Genomic DNA, 27,772 nt, shown 5'->3' with positions numbered 1-27,772 from the left:
CTTGGTCTAAGATTTTGCCATTAAATTCTCACTTTTGTCAAAAGTTTGTATTCACCAAAAAAATCGTAATTATATTAGCGCCCTCAAAATTTTCTTCGGAAGCTGTTTGTATCTAATCTATCTTGCAGTGCTGTCCAAACCCCACTGGTAAACGTTGCTAATATTCTTCAAATTACATTTATCGCCTAGAAAAACTTTTTAATACATCTGTTAGAGTGATAAAAAGACGTTAGGTCCACTAAAGCTCGAAGTTTGATATCAGTTTTAGCTTTTGTAATAGTGGTAGCAGCATCCGATGGATAACGGAATTTCTTTGCTTTCTTAATGCCGTGGTAGGATGAAAAATAATAACACTTTTTTCTATAGCAATATGTCATAACATTATATATTACGATTTAGTTAACTTCGTGGAGGTAATTAAAGCCAGAGTTTCTTCGGTAGAATATATATTGCGTTATACTCAGGGTCGATTATATGCTTTTTTTCTATCTCGTCGTTGGTTTTGCAGATTGCATAATACTTTTTATTATGTTATCTGCTTTCCTTTTTTCAGATAACCTTTTGTCCTCCTAGTTCTTTATTATTTAGTTTAGCCTACAAACAAATAAATATCTCAAAATCCAAACATTACAAAAGGCAACACAGTATCTTTTTAAAAATCTTTCAACTGCTGTTTTCAAACATATTTCCACGACATTCTCTTGTTTCTGTGCCATATATCTTGATAGCGCAAAAACAAGAAAGTACTCGTAATTGTCATGGAAATATGTTGGAAAACAGCAATTGCTGGACTTAGTTGCATGAATGTACTTATGAGAATCGGGAAAGTACAAGAGACAACTATGAATTTTATCAAAGTTTATATATATTTAATTCAATTTTAGTAACATAATACCTGACTTTAATAAAAATATAAAAATTTAAGAGTAATTGCTCTTAATCTTTGTTAAGAGATTTAATAAATTAATTAGTTTGATGTAGTTTGATGGGATACGCGACACATTGGTGATCGGCTAAGATAAGATGCTTTTCGGGAAAATAAAATCTGATGTTGAATGAGAATCCGGTATCCTTATCTTCATAGGTGACAATGATCTTCCAAAGTTTTTAGAATTTTCGACTCAGACTATCTTGACACGTCGAGAATTGCAACAAATTCCGGGTTTTGTTTTTGTATGTAAAGCTATTAGTGTATATGTGTGTAGGGGGGAGGAAGAACTTTGTTCACGTATTTTAAAGCTTAATAACTCCCGTATTTTTTTCGAAAATTTCTGAAATGTTGCAGGGAGGCTTGTGTATTAGGGGAATTCATGCCACTAAATCTTGATGGATAAAGATCGAGCAGTGAAAGATATAGTGGTGTATCGTATCTCGAGTAGGATCGGACATAATTTTATTTGTTATAAATATTTACAATTTTTATAAAATTAATCCTTACCTTCAAAATTAAGCTTTTGCCATTTTATAATAATTAAGTATATAAAAAGTTTTTAAATAAAATATCATAACAAATGGTGCCACACGCAGTATTACACGTTATTGCCGGGAAAGTTAATCAACTATTTGCTGGATTTCTTTCTCTTATTTCCAGATTTTGGGATTTTCTATCTTTCTCAATTCGAAGGTCATCTTCTATTTCTTGTGGTCCTTTATTACTTGTGCAATAATTATAAAATAAATCGCTGTCATCGTAATCTCCAGAAAATCTGCCAATAATATCATCATCTTTTGCTCCCTCATTGAATTTATGAAGTCATTCCAAAATACGTTTATCATCCGACATTATGTTTTTGTTTCGAGTGTAAGAATTGTTGGTTAATGTTACCCTAGGTTCCGAGATGGCGACGGGGGAAATTTTTCCCTACGTTGGAGACTGCGACGGGGAAAAAATTTTTCCCTCGATTCAAGATGGCCTCGTTTCCGGCCGCCATCTTGAATTTCTCTGCAGACTCCGCGGACGTTAACCGAAATAACCAAAAAAAAAAAAAAAAAATTTTTTTACCCACTTTTCGATGGTGGTTGCCTACTTCTTCCTACCTTGTTTTTTCCTTTCCGATCCATTCTTTTTTCGGTTTTGCCAGCTCGGATACTTTCCTTTTCTTTTGGTGCGGCTCTTTTCTTCCCTGTTCTTTTCGATTCGGCTGCTCTTTTATTGGTCGATTGGCGTTTCCCTCTGTTCGATTTATTACTACTTGGCCATATAAACGACAGAATGCAACCCCAAGAAATGTGGCCAAATTTACTTTTAAATGTTCCTTCAAAGGCAGAAGTCTTCGTTCCGCACTTACTACATCGCAAGAAACAGCTTTCTCTATTACTCCGATGATATAATTTGCATTTAGAATCGCACGGAATGCAAACGGACTCGGTCGGCTGTATGCCTAATTTTACAGCAAATTTCGGAAAGTTCAATGCGTTATCGATACGGGGAGGCAAACCTAGCTCCAAAAAGTCGTCTTCCATTAACTTGTAGAAATCACGGGTGGTGCAACTCGACCGAAATTCGTCGTTGAAACTCAAATCGGCAAAACTACTCATTATCGAATAATTGGCAATAAACTAAACGCGAGGAGGTGGCGAGGAAAAAAAAATGAAATATCGTAACCAGAAAAATAAACAGCAATTATTCCAATACGCAATTCGTCGCAACACTGCAGTAAACGATTCCAACTGGAAACTAGTCGATTTGCATAAAATTGCATTGAAATGAACAGAAATCACGTCACAGATCGAGCATTTGCAAATTCGTTCGTAACACCACTACGAATTTCCCGCCGATATTACTCTCGCACGACGTCACGAAAAGGCTCCCTCTACCGTCGCAAATTTACACACGACCGTCGCCGTTTCGAGGTTACAGGATACTCGGCAACGCCGAACTCAGGGTTGAAACCGAACGGGGAAAAATTCTCAACGGCGTCGACGTCACGACTCTAGGGAAAAAATTTTTCCCCGCCGCAGTCGCCAAGATAGGGAAAAATTCCCACCGCCGCCATCTCGGAACCTAAGGTAACATAAACCGAATTGTTATATATAACTAATTAACTGGTAACTAAAGTCAAACAGCTAGAAACGTTGAGCATGTATAAAATGTACTTACTAGCTTATATTGTCAATAAAACACCGAGAATTGCTAACAGGTGTTTTTTACAAATATATATTAGAGACTATGTGAAGGACACAGTGTGTACATATCTGGCAACAGCAAGGTTTTCTGGAAAGCAAAGTTTTTAAGTACAATGGAACCTCGGTATAAGTCTGCTTTAGAATACGTCCTGTTTGGACGAAACAAATTTTGCTCGGTATACGATTTTTTGTTCGGTATACTACTTAATTCAATTATATTCGCCATCTATGAACAAAGTAGCACTATCGGTGTACTAGACCAGACTAGATGTTCGCGGTGCTACGGTTTATAACTTTGTTAAATTTCTTATAATTTTAATTTGTGAGTAAAATTTTATTATTTTTATCAATCATGAATTGCAAAAAGGCAAATGAAAAGCAACAGAAAATTTAAAAAATGATTAAAATCACAATGGAACTGAAAAAAGAGATTGTTGAGAAATATGAAGGTGGCATGGGTGTTCGAGATTTAGCTGTTGCATACCGTATTCCGAGAACGACGATATCGACAGTCGTGAAAAATAAAGACATTATTAAATCTGCTAACGTTGCGTAAGGGGTTTAATCAATTTCTAAACAGATTATTAGTATTAGTATTTAAGGAGAGTTTGATTTGATTTGATTTTGATTTAATGATTTAAATAATGTAATACAATATACTGTTATAACTTTAAAAATCTATAATAAAATTTATTTTTTTACTAATGTGATCAAACAGTGTTTAAATTATTTTACAACCGCATAAATATATCATATCAAGAGGGGTTTTTTTACATGAGAACGGATTAATCATTTTTACATTACTTCTTATGAGAAAGGTTGGTTTGATATACGTCCTGTTTGGTATAAGTACAAACATCAGGAACGGATTAAGGTCGTATACCGAGGTTTCACTGTACTACATAAAAATCGGATCGGGTGAGTAAATTTTACTCATGGTTAAAGCTAGTGTTAAAGTTGTGAGTACATTGAACTTATATGTACAGTATTTTTAATATAATATAAAATTGCAATCGATTCATAAACTTAAATACTGAATACAAGAGTTTATATATAAATGAAACAATCGTCATTAATATTATTAATTTCAATTTTTCTAGCTTTACGGAAAATTCATCGAAATCCATAAATTGTGTTCTGCTGATTTACCGTTAGAAACCAAATTGAAGGTAATGCAAATAAATTCGAATTCTTTCGACTGGCTTATTAATTTAATATATTAAAAATCCGTTTTATTTCTTTTAAAAGATGCTGAATTTCATGAAAAGATACGGTAAAACTCCATTTGGAGTAAGCATCGGCGGATTCTTTTATGTTAAAAAGAACTTCTTCATTCGAGTAAGTTCATTCAATACATTCTCTAACTCTTTATTAAACTTCATGTTTCGAATATAATTTATAACTAATTACATCTATGCAAATATATTTATAAGTTATTCTTAAAAATGATTAAATACAGAAATCTTAACACAATAATTTTTAAATATTTTTTTAAGGGTCTGAGTGCGATATATTCAGCGCTGTCTGTCTTGACTGAACTTTTAATCGCAAAGAAGCCGTCTTCTTGTAAAATTAAGATTGCAGACTTAATACAATAACGTAATTTTGTCTCGCAGGCTGACTGACACACTGACGTGAAAGCTTGAATGTAAGCATACTTAATACAGGAAAACGAAATACTGCATTCAGTGTCGTCCAGTGTATACTTACGAAACATCTGAAATATCAGAAAGCCAACGTCTAACGAAACGTTAAAATTTAACTCTCGACTCTTTCGCAGCTTAATACATTTTGTCGGCATTTAATTTAAGCGTTACCTGCTTAATTTTTTAAATTATATAATATAAGTTTTCTATTACTTTGTTCTGATTAAATTTAGATTCGTCTGCCAGAAATAACGCGGTCTCAAAATAAAGACGAAGGGATTACGAGTAATTCGGAAGATCACTTGATTTTTTATAATATTAAAGCTGTAAAATAAATTGATGTCCAAAAAAGTATTTAATTTCTTGTTTAAACTACAAATTTTTTCTAATCATAAGTATTAGAAGAACTACGCATTTCCTATACACATCATGGAAAATATACACGAAACATCTCTTTTGTATCATTTTGAGTTCAGAATATTTCAGCTTCTTTAACTTTTCTTTGACATTATCAGTTTCTTGTGTAAAAATATCAACAAAGAAAGCATTTGCTCTTTCTCCATGAAACACTATAAGCTTGTATACATCTCTGTGGATTGGGTAATTTATCAGCGGTTTATTTATGTCTTAGTATGGACCTACTGCAAATCTTTGTAAAAATGACACATTTCTTTTGTTCGTCCATTATGTTTATTTTGTCGCATAAATTATTTACTGCATTTTTAAAATCTGAATTTAGATTATGAGAGTCGTTTGCAAAAAATTCCAACGAAGAATTTAAAAATTTAAAGCCTGGATTGTTTGGAAACATTGATATTTGTACTTCGATTGTTTGTTCTATTGATGAGAACTGATAGTCTTCAGTATCAGAGCGTGTCATTTTCATTTTTAATTACATAAAGATGTGACGGTTAATATCACTTGACAAAGAATCTCAAATTACGAAGTAAAGTTATTTACTATACTTTGAATGTATAATAATCATAAACTTACTATTTAGGAATGAATATATTCTACTGGCTGCTTGATAAGTACAAGAAAATTTTAACGTAAATTGAATGTTAGGTCGAGGTTCATCTCTGAAAACGAACCAATTGTTTTGAAATTTATCGCCGAACCCCGTGTAAAAACGTAAATTTTTTGGTTCGTAGATTATACAGTTTATTACGTAAAGAGGGATTTTCTGTTTAAACAAATCAGAATATTAACAGATGTAGATTTATTTAGATGATAAAGTAATTAATTAATGTGTTCTACTTTAATTGAATATCTTAGTGAAGCTCTTCCCCAAACTCCGTTTCTTTGGGTTGGTTGGCCGTATGTATCACATTCAATATAGTTGATCCAGGTTCGATGGAAAGCACACCACCACACTCAAGATAGTCCGTAATGTACAGTTTATTTACAAAAATATATACACTATATCAGTTAGAAAACACATTAAACACAAAGCGTAATATAATTTGACTTACGGGAACGATCAGGTTCTTGAGAGGCCTTGGTCAGCCTACGGAGTGGCTCTACTGTCTCAACACTCACCGGTCCCTGAGATGTTTACCAGAGATATACTGTACGCTCTCTTTCTCTTTCCTTACGCTCAGCGGGTTTTCCAGGTGCTTGAGACTTCCGTGTTCCAGTTTCGAGCCTTTCTCTCCTCCCTCCCCCGTTGGCTTCGCATTTTAAAGTGTTTTGGACGGAAATTCTGATCAATCACAAACCTTTCTTGCGCAAACAGCTTTTACCCAGGTCCGCTTTTATCGAATGAGAGTGAAGCTTACATTTACGTCCGCCGATATTCCGACCCACTTCATTACGTCCAGTTCACCGTCGGGCAAGTGGTCTATCAGCGGACCACACCTGAATCCGATTAGCGATGTCGGCGTTTCTTTTGTTCTCTCTTTGTTTGCAACCTTGTTTACAATAGTTTACAATCTTAATACAGTATAACTTTGCATTATTATATTCAAGTTAATACAAAGACTCTGCAATTCGTTTTAATTTTCAACTAGCTTTTCTACAAATAAACATACGCAAAATCTCTTCAGTTAAGAAAATTTTGTTAAAAAGTTGTTAGCGTAATGTTAGAATGTTACTTCAATATCCATGTGCAAACGTTGAGATTTTGACACTAGGAAATTCAATACTCAATTATAGAAGTTTTTTTTAAACATTTTCAAAATGTGCAACATTATTACAACTATATACAACGAAATTAAACAAATAATATTAATGTATTAGCATGTAGAACAACAAATATGCTGTGGAATTAATTACATGGAAGGCAAAGATGAATTACTGGTACTCATCGTACAGACTTACACGACATAGATTAGAAAAATGTTTTCGCCAGTATAGTACATTCAAGGTTGTTACACAGATTACACTTAAAGAAAACGTTCTGGCAGTTATTATGTAACTGGAAATCACGATGCAACACTAGAAAACAACACTATATTTCAGAATGTACAGTAAAACAATTTAAATAAACGTAACACTTAGAATTTTCAGAAGGTAGTTCTTTAAAGCCATTGGTCTTGTCTTTAATTAAACCTATTATTCAATAAATTAAAAATAAAACGAAGCGATGTAATACATATTAAACCGCATGTACTACACTTAGACGATCTGCATCTTCTCAAGCACAGCTACATTGCCTAACAATAGTTACTCCACTGATATTGAAGTGACATTTACTCAAGACAAATGCGAAACACCTCGCATAGAAAAAAGAATTTTCAAGAACGAGACTGCACTCAAAGAAAGACGGCATTGATCCATAGAAGGCTTCAAAATTTAGTTATTTAGGATTCAAATGCAAAAACCTCACGCGCAGACACAAACAAAATTAAATACGTTTCCTAAGTTTCAGTATTAAATTTTCTAATGTGGATTCCGTAAGTTATAAATTATTTTTGTCAATCGATTTTAGAATTTTGGACGTTCGCAGCAGTTATATAAGCATTGCATTTACTCAACAAAATAATGTTAGAATAATTACCCTTGAGATCGTTGTTACTCTGTTATTCATCACCTTTTCGATGATATCTCTCCATTGTCTACATACTTGGCTGCATATATCTAATTTTCTATCGTCTAGGTATTGAAATATATAAAACATTATTATTTCTAGTAATTCTATGATTAAAATGGAGCTATGTTGCGATGTTCGACCTATTTCTGTTGTTTTTTTCAAGCGTCATCTGCATTTTTGGTCATTTTCTGTGAAAAAAAAGTAATTTATTAACTCTTGGTATTATTTATCTCAACTTTAGTGAATCTTGTCAACTTTACAGTGGTCTCAGTGAAGGACTCATAAACCACTTTTGAGTGTAGACCTCGTTTCTATAGTGATACAAATTAAGAATAGATTACAAATAAAATAAAAGCTCATAAAATAGTTAATAGTACATATTTTATTAAACATAAATCAGAAGAAATTTGTCTTTTAACTTTCAAATAGACCGCTATTAATCGACTGGCCCTTTGTGAATCTTTAATTAACTGCTTTGGTTTTTTTTCTGAATGCTTAATAGTTAAATCGAAGATAAAAAATCCAGCAACGAGTTTGTTAACTTTCTCGGCAATGTTTGATAGCGCCATTTGCTACGATATTTTATTTTGAAACTTTTTATATTTTTAATTACAGTAGAGCATCGATTATCCGACTGAATTGGGGACTGGGGTTGGTCGGATAACAGAAAAAACGGATAACCTTCCGGTTATCCGTTTTTTCTGTTTTCCGAGTATTTTCTGTTACCCGAGTATGGAAAAATACATTAGTATAGTATATTAGTATATCCCACGTAATTAGTATATTAGTATATCGCTATTAACCTGCTTCGCGTTGAATTTTCATCGATGTTAAGCCTAACAAAATTTTTTAAAAATAATAATCGTCGCTATTGTATCGTTAAAACTTATTTCTTTATTTTGCACAAAATAAATACAGTACTGTACTGTATATTGAAAAATATAAAACAAAATAAAAAATATAGCCTATATTCGGGTTACATATTTTACATAAAGTAGGCCTATACATTAGAAAAAGAAGTCCAAAATTTTCTTTTGCTTCACAGCTGACACTCGTTTTTTTTGCCGCTAAATCTCGCACACGTTTTAAAAACAGCAATTGGATAGCGTCGTTTAATAAAATTAAGCCTCGTTTAAATACTGGCCTCCCTCTAATGATTGAGTCAGTGTTGCCAGCTAAAACACGCAAAAATTTAACAAAAATAATGTTAAAGTAGCCAAGACGTAGCCAAATATTGTAGCGCCACATCACTAGCGGACATTTGAATTTGCCGACTAGAACGCGGTCGGTTAACCGATGTGACGGTTGATCGGGGGTCGGATAATCGATGCTCTACTGTATTATAAAATAGCCAGAAACTTGATTTTGAGGCTAGGTTTTATAAAAAATTGTAAATGCTAACGAGTAAAATCAGCATTAAGCCCGACCCTACTGGAAATAAACACGACCCTCTTTACTTCCCCATATACTCGACCTTTAACCACCAAAATTTAATAGCATCAGTCCGCTTAATATACAAACCTCCTTCGAAGACAGTGAAAAAAATCGAAGCCCTCCACACACTATGAGCAGTCAATACTTACCTAACATTTCATGTATGCAGAAAAAAACACCATTTTTTTATTTCTCAATGTTTCAGGATCTGGTAAGTTCAAAAATGTAACAATCTGGGGGATCATTTTTTGACCGATCATCACACTTTTCCTCTTATATATAACAGCCCGAATAATAAATATAATCAAATAAACAGACTTACAGCCAACCGTTCTGTCCATGACTATTGCAACTATTAATATCGTAAAATAATACCGTAAAACCGCTGTATAATTTTACATTATTTTGTACAAAGTTCTAAATGTACAATAACTAGATAACTACATAATTTTTGTAACAGAATCATGTATATTATAGTAAACAAGCCCTATAATGGACTAATCTAGCAAAAGGAGTATCAGTTAATGCGAAAAGTTCGTTAAATGGAACGTGTTTTATGAACATACCTGTCATTCGAGCGTAAGGACTAACAGTAGCGATCACTGATGGGTTAACCCATCACTGGTGATACTGTGGTTTACCGCAAATACCAATCACCTTGGTGCGTACTTGCGGTTTTATGTTCGAATACGCAACGTAGACACAATATTCTGTTTCTTGAATACCGAAGGGGCTGTCCATAAATTACGTAAGGGCGATTTCGGCCATTTTAGACCCCCACCTACCCCTGTGTAAGATACCGTAATATTTTCTTTGATCCCCTCCCCTTCCCTATCTTACGTAATACGTATTTACGCATGATTTTATAGAAAGATTTTAACAAAAAAAATTTTTTTATGAAACCCTAAAAACCTTAGGTCCAAAATATATAATTATTAATTAGTTAATTGATATGTACTATTATTTATAAAAGACTTTATGTGAACAAATTTAAAAATATAAAAATTTAATGAATTCGAATGAACAATTTATTTTAAGAATTTTTTTTAATTATTAGCAATCTTATTATTATTATTATTATTATTATCATTAATCAACGTCATAATATTCATTTTTATATTAATTTATAATTTTCACAAAAGGACGCAAAAAACTTTGACTGATCGACTAGCTAGTGCACGTGTAAACAGAAACGTCAAACAAAATAAAACAATAGAAAATACAGAAACCACATTCCGTTGCCATATTTACATCTTGGCTAAGGTCAAGAAAATAAACTACATGCTAATAAAATGTGCTAGGTGCACCTGGGGACTAAATCATAAAGCTTGTAAAATTCTATATAATGGGGCAATACAACTAATGCTACTTTACGCAACCTCTAGATGGGGTCATGTAACTAGCAAAAATTCAGTAAAGTAAATTACTCTTTCTCCAAAGACAGTTTTCCATCAGAATTTCAAAGTGCTGCAGAACTGTTTCTTCTAATGCCCCTCTTATACTAGCAGAGCTCTTTCCTTTGCCACTATGTATTGCAGAAAAGGTTCTAAACTACTACATCAGAACTAGGAACATCAAGGCTCAACAACGGTCTCTGCTCTTATGTACGGCTGTTCAAATGCTACCACATTGCAATTACCCTACTATCTCTGATCATCACCCTGTAAACAAGGTTATTTGGGGTCATCTGCTTCTTCCATGGATAACCATGCAGACATCTACACAAATGGGTCCTAAAGTCCCCTTCACGTCGGCTCAAGTATCTGTATCCAAACTGACATATTTTGTCTAAAATATGTTAGAATGTACAGATACCCCCACACACCTCCATCTATCAAGCTGACGAAGATGCTGTCTACCAAGCTGTTCAGTGGGCCACTTCATTACCAAACAAAACTCTGTCTATCAACATTTACAGTGATTCTCAGTCTGTCCTAAGAGCTCTATTAAATCCCAATTGCAATAGCAATAAAATCTCATATGTCCAGCATCAAGTTAAAAGTCATGTAAATAAGATAACTTTTATATTTGTTTCTGGACATACTAGGAAATGAAAAAGCCGACTTTGATGCTAAGTCACCTGGACACAGACTTGGACTACACTCGCATCTCTCTCTCACGCAGTAGCCTTAAAAATTATGTTCATGACAACACTATGCAAAAGCGGAATCAACAATGGTTGAGCAGTAAAACTGGTAGACTAACAAGACTTTATTTTCCTAGTATTGAATGCAGGTTCTCATCACCACTTAGAGATTTAACGTTTGCTACTGCTCAACTATTTACTGAGCATGTATAACCGGGTAGAAACTGCCTCTTGCTTTTGCTCTACAGAAAACCTAGACACCGTCGACCATATGATCTCTCATTGTCCAATTTACGATCAAAATAGATTTATTCCGAAATTAGAAATCTTTACGCGTAGTTTTAGGTGGCCATGTCCACTCGATAAGCCACTGTTTGATTCTTTTTATAATTATGTTCAAAGAATATGAAAGAAAATACTATTTATAATTTTTAATTTCTAATTTTACATTTTGTTTTTCACTAAAAGCCGAATACTAATTTTATGTTTACTTTGTATCATGTATTTTGGTTTATGTATTCTTAGTGTTATACACCCATATTAGTGGTGCACTTATTTTAATAAAAAACAAGAGAGAGAAACCACCACACGGCCTTTCTCCCATGATAGAAAATGTGTAAAGCGTAAATCTGCTAGTGTTATTATTCTATCACGTCACACGAGACAACGAGTGTTCTTAATAGAAACCGCCAAATTGAAGACAAATTCAAAACTCCATCACTCAACGAGATCAAAAAATAAAAATAAGAATATTACGTAAGACGAGATCTATTACCCCTACCCTGAGTAAGAAATCGTAAGAAATCCTTGACCCCCACCCACCCCAAAATTCCTTACGTAATTTATAGACTGCCTCTAAATACGCCAAACATATGCTAAATTCTTGGGCTATGTAAAGGCTATAATTAAATAATAGAAATTAATTAATGACTAGAGATAGGCAGTTATGCTGCCATCTCGTATTAAATTTAATAATTATAAATAAATAATTTTTAATTTAGACATTTCTAAAACTTAATTTGGAATTAGACATTAAATTGAATACGAGATGGCGGCATAACTGCCTACCTCTACTCAAATTAATTAATTTCCATTATTTAATTATAGCCTTTACATAGCACAAGAATTTGGGGTATCGTTTGGAATGTTTATTATATAACGGGCTATGGTTGTTGATGTTTATACGTACTATGTGTGAACACATGTTAGGAAAAATATTTGATTATGAGCGACACTATGATGTTAGCGAAACGAGTTCTAAACACAGACTGATGAAGCATCCGCACAATCCTGGAATTTCTCTTTCCTCGTCACTCGTTATGTGAAACGTTGCTCGTTAAGCGAACAATTTTTACAATATGTTTTGCTCGTTATGCAAATTACTCGTTAATCGAGGTTCTATTGTATTACTGTTTGAATACGACATTGAAATCAAGATTAGCTATACTTGTATTGATGAAATTTGATTTATTTTTGTTTTTTATACTTATAATTAATATTTCGAATTTAAATTTTAAAATAAACATTTTAAATTTAAATGTACCGTTCCATGTAAAAATTCAATTCAGAGCAGAGACGGCAGTCTAGGTAGACGTCATAGAGTGGTTTACGAATTACACAGTGTCTGTTAGGCCAGGAACACACATGCGTAAAATTCAGCGTAAAATCCAGCTAAAACAGAAAACGTAAAAAATTTTCTGAAATTTAGCTGAAACAGAGCTGAAAATAGAGTAGAGCATGTCTTTACTTTTTACGCCGTAAAATTTTCATGCCAAAATTCCTCCAATAAAGAGAAGTCTTTTCTATGACGTCAAAGTAGACACGTGCTTTTTATTCTAACAATGGCGGCAATGAGGGTTAACCCTACAATTGTGACGGTCTCGAAAAATCGAAAAATAAATAAAATAGAGAAGTTTATTGAATCCGTTCGACCACATCAGTGTCATGTATAAAGACACTGTATTTAAACAACGTTTATGGATGGCTATAGGTGCAAAATTTCAAATAACAGGTAGGTCTAGTAGAATCGATATATAGGCCTAGTATTTAAATCACACGTTCTTTATTTGAATTCGGAATATAAGTCTATTAATTTAAATTTTCTATATTATAGCAGAGGAAATAGAGAAAAAATGGAAGGTACAAAGGGATAGATAGCCTGTATGAGAGGAAAAAATTAATAAAATTAGCACTGTTAGTGGCAGTGACGTTTCCTACTCGGCCAGAAATTTTACGTATGTGTGTTCTGGCATAAAAGCGTAAAACAGAAACTGAACTGAAAGCTGATTTCTGATTCAGTTTTCTGCCAAACAATTTTACGCATGTGTGTTCCTGGCCTTAGGCAGAATGGGTATTACCAGCTTAAAAACTAATGCCAGAAAGAGTACTGCAGCACTTATTTAAACGCTTGAATTACTAACGATAGCGATGTCTCTGAATATGATATACAGTCGAACCTCACTACAACGATATTTTGGAGACCAGGAAAATAGTCGTGTTTGGCCAAGAACACACATGCGTGAAATTGTGTGGCAGAAAACTGAATCAGAAATCAGCTTTCAGTTCAGTTTGTTTTACGCTTTTATGCCAGAACACACATACGTAAAAATTCTGGCTGAATAGGAAACATCACCGCCACCAACAGTGCGAATTTTATTTTTTCCGTATATATTTGATGATTATATTTTAGTTCCAAATATCTCTAATGATACGAGGATCGGCCGTAGAAAACACACAACGCACAAACTGCGCTTCAGGTAACCCATATACATAGTTTGGTTTCAACTAGCGAATGGCGAAATGCAAATAGTGAAAATTTTAGATTTGGATTCAAATTCAGTTTTTCGCCTCTAATACAACATCTTCTTCTAAAGAAACCAAATGCAAATTTTAATAAAATAGAAAACACTTTTAAATACGATATTACTCAAACACTTGATTTGTGTTGTATTGCAGTCACGCCGCATAAATTGTATCAGCGATGTAATTTCATCTTTCGATTAGTAAATGTATTACACCAATGACTAAAAATTATGCTATTTTCTTTTTAAGATTTAAATAGTCTGATGTAACTAAGTATTCTAATTATTCTATTATTAATCTTCTATTTCGCTTGTTACAAGAAAATTGAGTCAACCGGAAACTTGTAGAAGCTTGGATAAAATTTAAATAAAATCTGATGCTTTTAAGACATTAATGTTGTACTCAGTTCGGCCCAATGAAGTGTGCACCTGTCTATTATCGAAAAGCGCCGCCGTAAATATCACTTGCATTTTCACGTCACGCCACCTGTTATAAAAGAGTTATGAGATGGACCGTTCCGATCTTTGACGAATTCGGGATGAGGCAGTTGGTCAAGAGGGGCATTTAAGACGTCGATATTGTACTGTACATTTTCTCTTATACTATTGAAGGCCACCAATGCGGGTTTTGACACGTGACTGCAATACAATGAGAAATCAATTGTTTGTGTAATATCCTATTCAAATATCTTTTCTCTTTTATGAAAATCTGCATTTGTTTATCTTACGGCTGCGGCTTTTATTTTAATCTATACTAACGATGAATTAGTGAATTAACAGTTTAAAATTTTAATTCAAATAAAGTTTGTATTTTCTTCGATTAAATCACGATTTGTTTACATCTTATAACTTTGCTAATGACAAATGCAAAAAATAATAATAATAAATTTGTAAAACGGCTAAAGTAAAGTTTAAATTAAAAAGGAATTTATTCACTTTGCATTTTTTACGCGTTAAATTACTCTGCCTAAACTACATTCCCGTGGCCGTACCTTACGCGAACATATTTGATAATCATTCATAACCTTTTAAACTTTTTTCGCCTTGTAGGCACTCAAAAGTCCTCGTTTAGGAAGCCCGTCATGTGTTCAACCAAGACCACAATGAAGTAGCCGGGTGACGCCGTACGGGGTCCGATGTATCCGATGAATCACCACCCGAAAAATTCTTTCGGCTTTTTCGACCAGTTCAGATTCAATAATGGGCCCCTGTAACAACAGGTTGACAACTTGACCGCTCGGCCATCCAGCCATCGTTACTCGTAACTGTAGAAATGGGTCATGTTTTCGGGCGTATTAAATACACAAAATACTTCTGGCCTACTTGACAATACTTGTGATCAGTTTGGTTCGCCAATAAGAAACTGTGAACACCGTTTGTTAATACGCTCGAAAAGATGGCCTACTTCTATCAGTTACGAGTGATGACGGCTGGATAGCCAAGCGGTCAAGTTGGCAATCTACCGTTCTGGGGACTCTGGACTCGAATCTGAACTGCACGAAAATGCCACATGAATTTTTCGGCTGGTGGTCGGTCCGAATAAATATGTTTGACTTCATTAAACATCACCCGGTCACTTCATTGTGGACTTGGCCGAAGCCATAAGAGGCTTTCTAAAAGAGGTCCTCAGAGTGCACACAGAGTGGAAAAAGTTCTAAAAAACGTTATGAGTGATTATCAAATATGATTGCGTGTGCCTGGTATGGCAACGGAAATGTAGTTTTGACAAACTAATTTAATGTGCAAATTATATAAATTACCCTTTAATTTAAACTTTTCTTTAGCCCTTTTACAAATTTAAGATTATTACTTGTTGTATTCATCATTGGTAATATTATAAGACCTAAATAAATCGTGATTTCATTGAACAAAATATAAACTTTATTTTAATTAAAATATTAAACGGTTAATTCACTAATTCATTATTAATATAGCCCAAAATAAAAGCAGCAGCCGTAAAGTAAACAAATGCAGATTTCCATAAAAGAGAAAAGATATTTGAATTCGATATTACGCAAACAATTGATTTCAGTTTGTATCGCAGTCACGTGTCAAAACCGCATCGGTGGCCTTCAGTAGCATAAGAGGAAATGTACAATATCGATATTTTAAAAGCATCTGATTTTATTTTACCTTTATCCAAGGTTCCACAAATTTGCAGTTGACTCAGTTATCTTGTACCAAGCGAAAGAGAAGATAAACGATAATTAGAATAATCACTTAGATCAAAATATTTAAATTTTAAAAAGAAATTAACAGGATTTTAAGGCATTGGCTTAATACGTTTACTACGCAATTTTAGTCGGGTGACTGCAATACAACACAAATCAAGTGTTTGCGTAATATCGTATTTAAAAGTGTTTTCTATTTTAAGAAAACCTGCATTTAGTTTATGTAAAGAAATATGTTTCATTAGAGACGCAGAACTGGAAATCTAAAATTTTTAGTATTTACATTCCTCTTTTCGATAGCTAAAAGTAAAACATGTATCCAAGTAAGCAGAAGCACAGTTTGTGCATTGTTTGCTTTCTACGACCAGTTCTCTGGTCGTTAGAAATATTTGGGATTAAAATGATGTATTGCGATTGTCACGAGCCTACCAAAAAATGGAAATATCTTTCGAAATTATATTCTTTGTACCAAACTGCTATAGAGATATTTATGTGGACTAATGTAGTACTTATTACTCAAGAGATAACGGACAATTTGGTGTGTGTCGGATGGATTCGAATGTTCCCTAACAATCAAATACTTATAAAATTTATTTTAGTAACAATTGGTATTTTTACACTAGTTCAATTCAGTTTGTTTAAAAGGAAAAGACTTTACTTACCTAGAAATAACAGTGGATATGAAAGAGAAGAAAAAGAAATGACACATATCATTCAGATATTTTTTATCTGTGGCCTCACAGTATTATTTTTTTCAATAATTCCAGTCATTACTGTAGTTGATTTGTTTCTTTATCCGACTTTGAAGAAAACAACTGACTCAGAGTTTGAGCTGGCATTCTGTAACCTGAACGTCACATTAATGTGCATTTATGTAATTGGACAATTAGATTGCTGTATACTTGTTATAGGTGCAGGTGCACTCATGCTCTCGAAAAGATTCGTGTATTTATCTGATGTAGTCGATAAATTGAGAAAAGAAGAAAATCTTCTAGTAACTAAAGTCGAAACCTTGATCGAAACTCATTGGGATTTATGGTCCTATGTACAAGAAGTAAACCAAGTTTGTGAAGTATATCTTCCAGCCGTATATTGTTTCGGAGTGTATGAGACAAGTTTCATCTTCTGCGCAGTGTTTTTCTTTGATCTTAATTATATAATGCGTCTTGTATTTTCTATTTTTTTGATAATTTTCGTAGTTTCATTTATAATGACAACTTTTCAACTTTCACGGTTCTCATCTTTGGTAAGTTAAACTTAAACCTATTATTTCTTATTAACTATATTTACAAACATTCTTTAAAACATAAAATTGAAACTTTCCTGATTTAAAACGGGATGTTCATAAACTGTTTACCAACAATAAAGTAATATTTTATTTAAAAGCGTTAATATGATAAACGACTCAAAAGATAAAATGTTCTGCAACGTATTTAAATACTTTCTTTGTTTCACTATTTTAAATACACCGATAATCTTCACATGAAAACTTTTTACATTTTTAGCCAAATCGTAAAGGTCATATTAACAAATTTATATATTTTTCGTTCTTAAATATATATTTTTGTCACTTCTAGTAATGTTCTTTTCGCGTTATTTGGATGTTAGTCGTTTGTTATGAGCGTTATTTTCGAAGAGGTTATCAATAATATTGTGATATTTCCTAAAAACAAAGAAAGGAAAATTAATTAAGAAGCGCTTAGTTTTCTGAAAAAAGAATAATGTTTAACTATATGTTTTATACGTACGCTTGTTTAATAGACAATGATAACATTTTCTGACCAATGAATACTGAGTTTTAATAATATCAGAAAAACTACTGTATAAATCTGTTTTCTTTCAGATAATGATCTGAAATTTGTTTGATATTTCTATTGTTATTTTTTATGAATTTTAAATGCATGTTTTCAGTTTACAAATTACATATTATAACAAATGTATTCTCTTTAATCAGTAACATAATGTTGTTATACAATCTCAGAATACCAAAACTTTACCATAAACAGTCTGTAGACTTGTATTCATCTGAGAATCATGCATTAATGTTGTAATTTAAACAAGCTTAATTAAAGTTTTTAATGTTGCGTATTGCAAACATTATAGAATAAGTGTTTAATATTAACGCAGTTTATATAATGGATTTTTGTTCTTATCTAACAATATAAAATATAATATAAAATCTCTATTAGTAATCAAAACTGTATTTTTTACTTTCACTAAAACTGTTACTTCAGAAAATGCAACATGTTTACTTCAAAAACAGTTTTTGCAGCAAATAGGATCATTTGTACCAACATATGAATTTACAAAAGCAATAACAATTATAAAATATATACTGAATTTCAACTAAATTATTCATATTGAATATATTCAAGCAATTTTGTATGGCTGTTGTTCCTGATAGAAGAAAACATCAAGTAAGAGGAAAATAATCTTCAGTAGTCTACTGAGCAAAAAATCATTATTTATTAAAACATTTTTAAATTTCATTAAACTTCTCATACAGCGGAAATGTACACAGATGATTAATATATAATAATTATTATAAATATTTAATTAAAATAATTAATGATATCAATTTTTCTAGCTGTACGGAAAATTCATCGAAATCAATAAATTGTGTTCTGCTGATTTACCGTTAGAAACCAAAATGAAGGTAATGCAAATAAATTCAAATTTTTTCGATTGGCCTATAAAAGTGTTACATTAAAAAGCCGTTTTATTTCTTTTAAAAGATGTTGAATTTCATGAAAAGATATGGTAAAACTCCATTTGGAATAACCATCGGTGGATTCTTTTACGTTAAAAAGAATTTTTTCATTCGAGTAAGTTCTTTTAGTATATTCTCTAACTCTTTATCTAGACATGTACATACATCGTTACTACATTTATGCGAACCTACTTATAAGTTGTTTTTAAAAATCATTAAATACAGAAATATCTTTATACAGTATATTCAAAATAATTTTTAATTGTTATTTTACAGTGTACGAGTGCCATATATTCAGCGCTGTCTGTCCTGACTGAACTTTTAATTGCAAAGAAGCCATCTTCTTGTAAAATTAACATTGCAGACTTAATGCAATAACGTAATTTTGTCTCACAGACTGACTGACACACCGACGTAAAAGCTTGAATGTAAGCAGACTTAATACAGAAAAATGAAATATTGCATTCGAAAAAGCACGTCCAGTGTAGACTTATGAGAACATCTGAAATATCAGAAAGCCAACGTCTAACGAAACGTCAAAATTTAACTCACGACTCTTTCGCAGCTTAATACATTGTTTCGACATGTAATTTAAGCGTTACCTGCGTAATTTTTTTTTAATTTTATAATTTTAGTTATTTATTGCTTTGTTCTGATTAAATTTTGATTCGTCTGCCAGAAATAACGCAGTTTCAGAATAAAGACGATGGAATTACGAGTAATCCGGAAGTTCAATCAATTTTTTTTAATATTAAAGCTGTAAAAGAAATTGATGTTCAGGAAAGTATTTAGTGTTTTTGTTTAAACTACAAATTTTTTTCTAATCATAAGTATTAGAAGAATTATGCATTTCCTATACACATCATAAAAAATATACACGAAATATCTCTTCTGTACTATTTTGAGTCCAGAATATTTCAGCTTCTTTAACTTTTCTTTGACATTATCGGTTTCGTTTGTAAAAATATCAACAAAGAAAGCATTTGCTCTTTCTCTATGAAATACTGTAAGCTTGTATACATCTCTGTGGATTGAGTAATTTATTAGCGTGTAGGGCAGAGGGCCACACCGCGGTTTTGCGCGCGCTGACCGACCTTGGCTCTCGGACGCTGTCAAGGAGAGACGTTTTTCTTTTTGTTCCGTTCCGACCTAACCTGCTGTAAATATCTCTTAATAGTTAATGATACTACTGTATATATCTAGCAAATGTGACGAATAAAGTAAGATACTTCGCGAGGATCAGTGTCTCTACTAATCCTCACAGACGAGCAAAGGACGCGCCGTCGAGATCGAAGCGATCATCATCCAAGGTAGGACCAAACTCGAACCAATTCTACCGAAACGCGCCGACGAATTTTAGTCACATCGCTAAAAGCGGTTTATTTATGTCATAGTATGGACATGCTGCAAATCTTTGTAAAAATGACACATTTGTTTTGTTCGTCCGTTATGTTCATTTTGTCGCATAAAATATTTACTGCGTTTCACAAATCTGAGTCTAGATTATGAGAGTCGTTTGTAAAAAATTCCAACGAACAATTAAAAAAACTAAAACTTGGAATGTTTGGAAACATAGATATTTGTACTTCGATTGTTTGTTCTATTGATGAGAACTGATAGTGTTCAGTATCAGGGTGTGTGTTATTTTCATCTGTCATAAAGTTGTAATTAAAAATATAAAAGTAATTTAATAAGATCTTATAAGAGCCAAAAAGGTTATGCACTCGTTGCTGAATTTTTTTATATAGCGATTATAGCGATCTTCTTTTTCCATTTTTGTCGAAAAAATGGCCGTACATACTTTATTCTACATAAATAAACGTATTATACCTTTAAAATTTATTATGCGTGTTAAAGAAGTTTTAGAACCAAGGTAAGTATTGACTGCTTATACAGAACAATAGCGCATGCTATAAGCAGTCAATACTTATTTTTAGGTAACGGGAATTCGCATACAGTCGCTGCGCTTCAATCAGGGAGGTAGTTATTGTCTAAGAAAAGCTAGGAAAGATTAGGACAAAAATCTGGGAATATTTAAAATTTTACATAGAAACTTGACCCTAGCATTTACGAGTGTCAATGCGCTTAAGTCAAATTATTATTATTTTACTTTCGCCTTAACAACGAAGGTGAACAGTAACTAGGAAGTACCGGTACAAGTTCATTTTATTCATTCTGAAATAAATTTTTTTTCTGATTTATCTGTTTAATGAATGAATTTTTCTTGATTTATCTTTCTAATGAATTATTCCTTATGCAATTCTATTCAGTACTTTCGTACCAAGAGCACCTGTCTCTCGGTGGCTTTATTACTACTATGTTGTCTCTTATAAGTAAATAATATTATTCTAAAAAACTTTAAGTTAAAAACCAAGTAGAAAACTACTCTTTAAAATCCGACTTCGAGTGAGTTAAAAAACAAATAAACAGAAACGAAAAGATGCTATACTTTTTTCATAATTTTATTGGTTCTATATCACCAATAAAATTATGAAAAAAGTATAGCATCTTTTCGTTTCTGTTTATTTGTTTTTTAACTCACTCGAAGTCGGATTTTAAAGAGTAGTTTTCTACTTGGTTTTTAACTTAAAGTTTTTTAGAATTGAAAATTTTACCGATCCCATTGGCTTTTTAAATTATTTAAATAATATTATTATTTTTATTGTTTTTTATTTATACCGGCAGATGCTTCCTGATTTAATTTAATTAAAGTTGTTTTATTCTGTTATTTTCTTCTAATTTTGCAATTTTTATGTTGATTGTAATAAATAACAAGTGTTTTGTATTTGTGAGAGATTGTTTTTTTCTCCCTGCATCATGGAGTGTATTTAGTATGATTAAATAAAAATGTCGTACTTTATATTATTTGTGTATACAAAAAGATCCAGCTAGCGAAATTGGCGCTGTTCGCTGTAGCTGCATAATTTCGAACTAATGCTTAGTGAGGGATTTTCATTAGTGTTTGGAAAGTCATGAAAAGTAGAAAATTTGACAAAACTCCTCAAAAAGTCAGGGAATTTGCCTGCTTGGCTACTTTGTTGATTTTTTTGCTCACAATAAGGTGGACCAAGTGTATCCATCTGCAGGCTGCAAAAAGTAATGTTGTATAATGCTTCTTACGAAATGCACAATATTTTCAGGACCAAAACTTTCCCCAAAAGTAAACATTATTATAGTTTGGAAAATTCAATTTAAATCACACATTTAAGTAAGTAGACCTATCATACAATTTGCCGTGCAACGCTAGACTAATAAGTTAACAAATATTTTAGATTAAAATTAAAAGAATGCTTTAAGTACATGTTTTCATCATCATATGATAGCATATACAATTATAAACTTGATGCAATATGTTGATTAATAAAAATAAAATTGAATTCAGTGCTATGATTATTTTTTATTTTTAGCCCAGGCAGTAATTAATGGACATTTGGCATTTTCTCTGTTGTTTATTTTGTATTTTTGTGACACTTGAAAAAGGCCAAATGTCTTTTGAAATTAAAGAATAATAAATAATGGCTTTTTATTTCTTCAAAGCCACATACAGTTATGGTTGTAGATTAATAACAGAATAAACTATTTTTTATTTAATAAAACATTTTAATTATTCAAGAATTATAAAAATTTATGTAACTGTTAATTCGAAAAAATAACTAATTAAGAAGTCGAAAATCCAATAGCATATCTGCATAGTAAGTCATATACTGTTTTATTTTGTCAATGTACTGTACTGTGAAGGTCGGAATTTACAAAGTTGGTCAGGGGACATCATGGAATTTAAAACAAAAATTCGAGTAGGAACCCTATATGTATGTAGCACTTTCTTTCCGTCTTGTCTCCTACTCTTGTAACTTCGCTTGTGCTTAGTCCAATAAAGACACTTAATTGCTTACTAAACTTACATTTTATTGTGACACTAGACATTACAATTAACGACATAAACGTGGAACAAATTTAATGAATTTGAATCGTCTCATCTTAGTGGAGGAGAAAAAAGTCCCGTTTGGACTCGTCTTCCATCTTTTCCCGGCCTTTTCTTTCAACCGTCGTACTCTCAAGTCTCGTCTCGTCTCGTATTGTCGGAAGATTGCGCCCCCTGGGGTTCCGCTCTCCACATGTATGAAACTCAAAAAGTCAAATTTAATATTTTATAAAAAAGTTTAAATATACATACTTGATAGACTATTTTAAAACAAGGAAGGTGTCTCATGTAAGAGCCAAAAACTATATTTGAAATATTCTAACTGTCAGAAATATTTATGTGGTGAACATAGGAAAATAATGTGTTCAACTGTCAGTAGATGTGTTTACTATTTATTAGACCAGTTATCTGATGTTTTCCGCACTTATTAAAAACAAAAATTAACGAAAACTAAATAAAGAAACCTACTAATACCGCTGTATATTTTTTACATTATTTTGTAAAAAGTTCTAAATCTACAATAAGTAAATAACTACGTTATTTTTGTAATAAAATCGTGTATACAGTATTACAGAAACAATCCTTATAACGGACTAATCTGGTGAAAGGAGTATCAATTATTGCTGAAAGTTAGTTAAATGGAATGTGTTTTAAATACATATTTCTCATTCGATCGTAAGAACTAACTGTAGCGATCACCGATTTGATAATCAGAAAACTTGAATTACACTTTAATAGACATTAAGAAATTCGTCTATTTTTACGATGGTCTTATCTATGGCGGTAATGTAAAGGTGATCTCAAATTTTTCATAGAGAGACAGAAGCGAAATTGGCACGGTAGCTTGTTTATAAGGGCATGGATGCTATTACATTTTGGTGATGAAAGGTCGATGTGGTGAGGCGATGAAGGAAGATCATATTTTACATCTGGTGTGGGATCGGACTTAATAAAGATGTTACACTTTATTAGCATTCACAATTACATTTAAAACTAAGCAATTTTTTATTCGATAATAATTTAAAATTTAGAATGATTTTATAACAAACTCTGATAAAAGATGGTGCCATATAATTTATTAAGTAATTAAAAATATTAAAAGTTCTTTTCTAAATCAGATCCTATAATAGCCGGAAAAGTTATGCAACTCATTGCTGGAATTTTTTATAGCCATCTTCTTTTTCTATTTCTCTCGAAGAATTGACTATACATAACTATATTTGAAATATTTTTTATCCTATATAACTAAACGTATTATATTGTGAAAAATTATGTACAGTAAGACCCCGCTTAACGCTGCCCCGCTTAACGCTGCCCCGCTTAACGCTGTTTCGGTATTACGCGGTAGTATTGGAATTACCCGAGATCGCACGCAGTGTTGGGATCAAGGCGTAACATCAAATTTTAAAGATTATTATCTGCAGCGGACATTCCGACATCTGATTGATAAAACAGATGGAGCAGATAAACAATCCATTAAAGATTTTTGGAAAAACTATAATATCATGGATGCTGTAGAAAACGTCAATCTTTCCTGAAATGAGGTGACCGAGAAATGTTTTGAAAGGAGTATGGAAGAATGTATGCCCGGAGCTAAGCAAGGATGTTGACACAAGAGAATCCATTGTTCATATCGACGAAATTTTCAAGCTAGCTAATGAAACAGGGTTGGATAATATAAATGTTCAGGATATTGAAAAATTATTTTAAGTTACAACTGGAGAAAGTTTTTCCAACGACGATCTTAAAGAATTAGTAGAACAACAGGTGCATGAAGATGTCAAACGACGTTAGACGTTCCTTCACAAAGAAACAAAAGATGTCAAATGAGGAAGAACCTTTTACATTACAAACATAACTTCTTTACTCGAACTTTTTTTTTATTTTCACGAATGTTTTATGAATAAATTTCGATATTAGCAATAAATAAGTCTTTAATTAATTAATGTAATAAAAAAGTTTTTAACAATAAATGTTACAAAATAAAACAAAAAAAAAAAAAAAAAAACTGAAATTTTCTTATTCTCCGTTCTGTTTCACGTATCGTATCCCCCTTATTTACATGTTAAGATGACCCCATTTAAAGTTGTTTCGTCTAGCGCTCTGTCATCTAGGAACGCATCCCTCGCGTTAGGCGGGGTCTTACTGTATGTATGTTAACTCCTTAGGTTTCATTTGCCGGTAAAAAGTAACTTTTTATACATATTTTACACTTCATTATTATTATTTTGGAGGTTGTATGACGTATCAAGTTACTTAAAAATAAAAAAATAATTATATCATTCGATTTTAAAATTTATTTTATATCTTAAAAATAATTATATCCCGGGATTCGGGGAAACAGTTCACTTTTTTCCCGGAATCCCGGGACAAGCAAAAGACAGGGAAATGAAAAACCAGTGCAAAGTATGTATAAAAAATTACTTCAAAATTATAAATAACTGTATGTGGCTTTGAAGAAATAAAAAGCCATTATTTATTATTCTTTAATTTCAAAAGACATTTGGCCTTTTTCAAGTGCCACAAAAATACAAAATAAACAACAGAGAAAATGCCAAATGTCCATTAATTACTGCCTGGGCTAAAAATAAAAAATAATCATAGCACTGAATTCAATTTTATTTTTATTAATCAACATATTGCATCAAGTTTATAATTGTATATGCTATCATATGATGATGAAAACATGTACTTAAAGCATTCTTTTAATTTTAATCTAAAATATTTGTTAACTTATTAGTCTAGCGTTGCACGGCAAATTGTATGATAGGTCTACTTACTTAAATGTGTGATTTAAATTGAATTTTCCAAACTATAATAATGTTTACTTTTGGGGAAAGTTTTGGTCCTGAAAATATTGTGCATTTCGTAAGAAGCATTATACAACATTACTTTTTGCAGCCTGCAGATGGATACACTTGGTCCACCTTATTGTGAGCAAAAAAATCAACAAAGTAGCCAAGCAGGCAAATTCCCTGACTTTTTGAGGAGTTTTGTTTAATTTCCTACTTTTCATGACTTTCCAAACACTGAAGAAAATCTCTCATTTTCCAGGCGCATAGGAACCCTGTATATAACAATATTACAAATGTAATTTGTTAAAATAAAACGTTAATGTTACCTATGGTTCCAAAATGGCGGCTCTTCTCTGATACAAGGAAACAGAAGAAAGAAAATAGTCGGGACGCACGTTCTAACCTAATCTAACCTATTCTAATAATTTGGTTAGTAATAATTATGGTAATTTATTAGAATAGTTTAGGTAAGGTTAGAACGTGCGTCCCACTGTTTCCTTTCTTCTGTTTTCTTGAATCAGAGACGAGCCGCCATTTTGGAACCATAAGTAACATTACCCATATAGAATGTACTCATACAAGAAAACAAAAAATACAAGATTGTATAACTAATTTAGATCTACGTTTTTTTAAATATGTATAGTTTCATATAAAGTGATGCACTTAAAATATATTTTACTTCTCCATCAAGAAATATGCTATTCTGTTTCGTTTTTCTATGGCAGCTGCACGAATTTGTGTTTTCAGGAAAATCATCATCATCATTACATTTATCAAGTAAAACGTCTTCTGAAATACTTTTTCCTTTTTCGTAATGCATAAATTATGCAAAATGCATGCAGTCATAACCAGTTTAGACATGGCTGTGATATTTTCCATGTCTAAAATATTTAAGTCTGCAAAAACGTCCTTTCAAAAGTTTCATCGTTTGTTTTACAACTACGCTGACAGAACTGTCTTTTATTATAAGCTTTTTGTTTTATTGTCAGACTACCATAATCCGTTAATGGTACCAGTAAAAAAGTATTTGAAGGATATGCAGAATCACCTGATAAATAATAATTGGTTCCTAAATATTCTGTTTGTTCCTGCAGTAATGAATTGCATATTGGACATGGTTTTCACACCCGAGAGTCATTGGAACTACCAGACAATCCAATAAAAGCATCAATTATCTGCATTTCTGCATCACAAATTATCTGTAATAAAGTGGAATGTCTTCCTTTTTTGTTAAAATAACTTTGGCTATCTTTTATAGATGCCTTTATAAATATGTGTTCCATCAACACATCCAATTACATTTGGCAATGGAATCTTCCGTAATTGCTCGAACTTGTGTACAGTGTTGTCCAAATTGTTTGATGACCACTTAATAAAATTACTCAACATGGAACATTTTCTTACAGAAATTCATAAAACCTCTATAAGCATGATTTTTGTTTAAACCAAATCTATCAGAAATGTTTCTGAAAGACTCTTGATTGGGAAGTGTCCGTACACTTAACAAAATTTCCTTTTTTGTTTTTTTTTTTTTTGTGGAAATACAAGGACGACTCCTTCTTGTATTTATTACTTTAACGTTATATATAACTTCCTACAAATAAATTACTTCCTACAAAAATAAACACATAGAGTCTATGTGTTTATTTTTGTATGTCTAATAAAACTTATCGTCTATGTCATAGACGATAAGTTTTATTTAATGAACAAGAAAAAATAACAGGCAGAAACATGTAATTAATATTATAGTGCATACAGTAGATTAACTTAATTTACGAATGTTAACTAATCAATGTACAGTATCATTGTACTATGTTGACAAAAAATATATATATTATTAACTAATTTCCGAAACTTCAATGTAATTATAATTCGATTAACTTAACCGGTACAAGCTTTTTTTCCCAACTCCGTACCCCCGGCTAGTTCCTTACACATGTGAACATATAAAATTGAAAATTCATAAAAGTTAATAATAGAAATATCAAACAAATTTCAGTTCATTATCTGAAAGAAAACAGATTTAGCGATTTGTCTGATATTTGTAAAA

The 27,772-nt window shown here is 32.1% G+C and overlaps 1 long non-coding RNA gene across 2 annotated transcripts; it reads left to right on the top strand.

Annotated features, from left to right (window-relative positions):
* The first annotated feature begins 4,189 nt into the window (after positions 1–4,189).
* On the top strand, positions 4,190–19,499 carry LOC136973344 (uncharacterized). Of its 2 annotated transcripts, none has more exons than XR_010880477.1 (3): positions 4,190–4,295; positions 4,375–4,464; positions 19,282–19,499. It is a non-coding gene; the product is annotated as an uncharacterized lncRNA (long non-coding RNA). The 2 variants fall into 2 exon arrangements; XR_010880476.1 differs by lacking the exon at positions 19,282–19,499 and adding an exon at positions 4,623–4,775.
* Positions 19,500–27,772: the final 8,273 nt, after the last annotated feature.

This window comes from Centruroides vittatus, unplaced genomic scaffold (genome assembly GCF_030686945.1).
Source record: "Centruroides vittatus isolate TY-2023 unplaced genomic scaffold, ASM3068694v2 contig_3146, whole genome shotgun sequence".
Taxonomy (NCBI): Eukaryota; Metazoa; Arthropoda; class Arachnida; order Scorpiones; family Buthidae; genus Centruroides; species Centruroides vittatus.
Note: the sequence above shows the minus strand (reverse complement) of the source record. Positions and strands in the feature narration are given on the sequence as shown.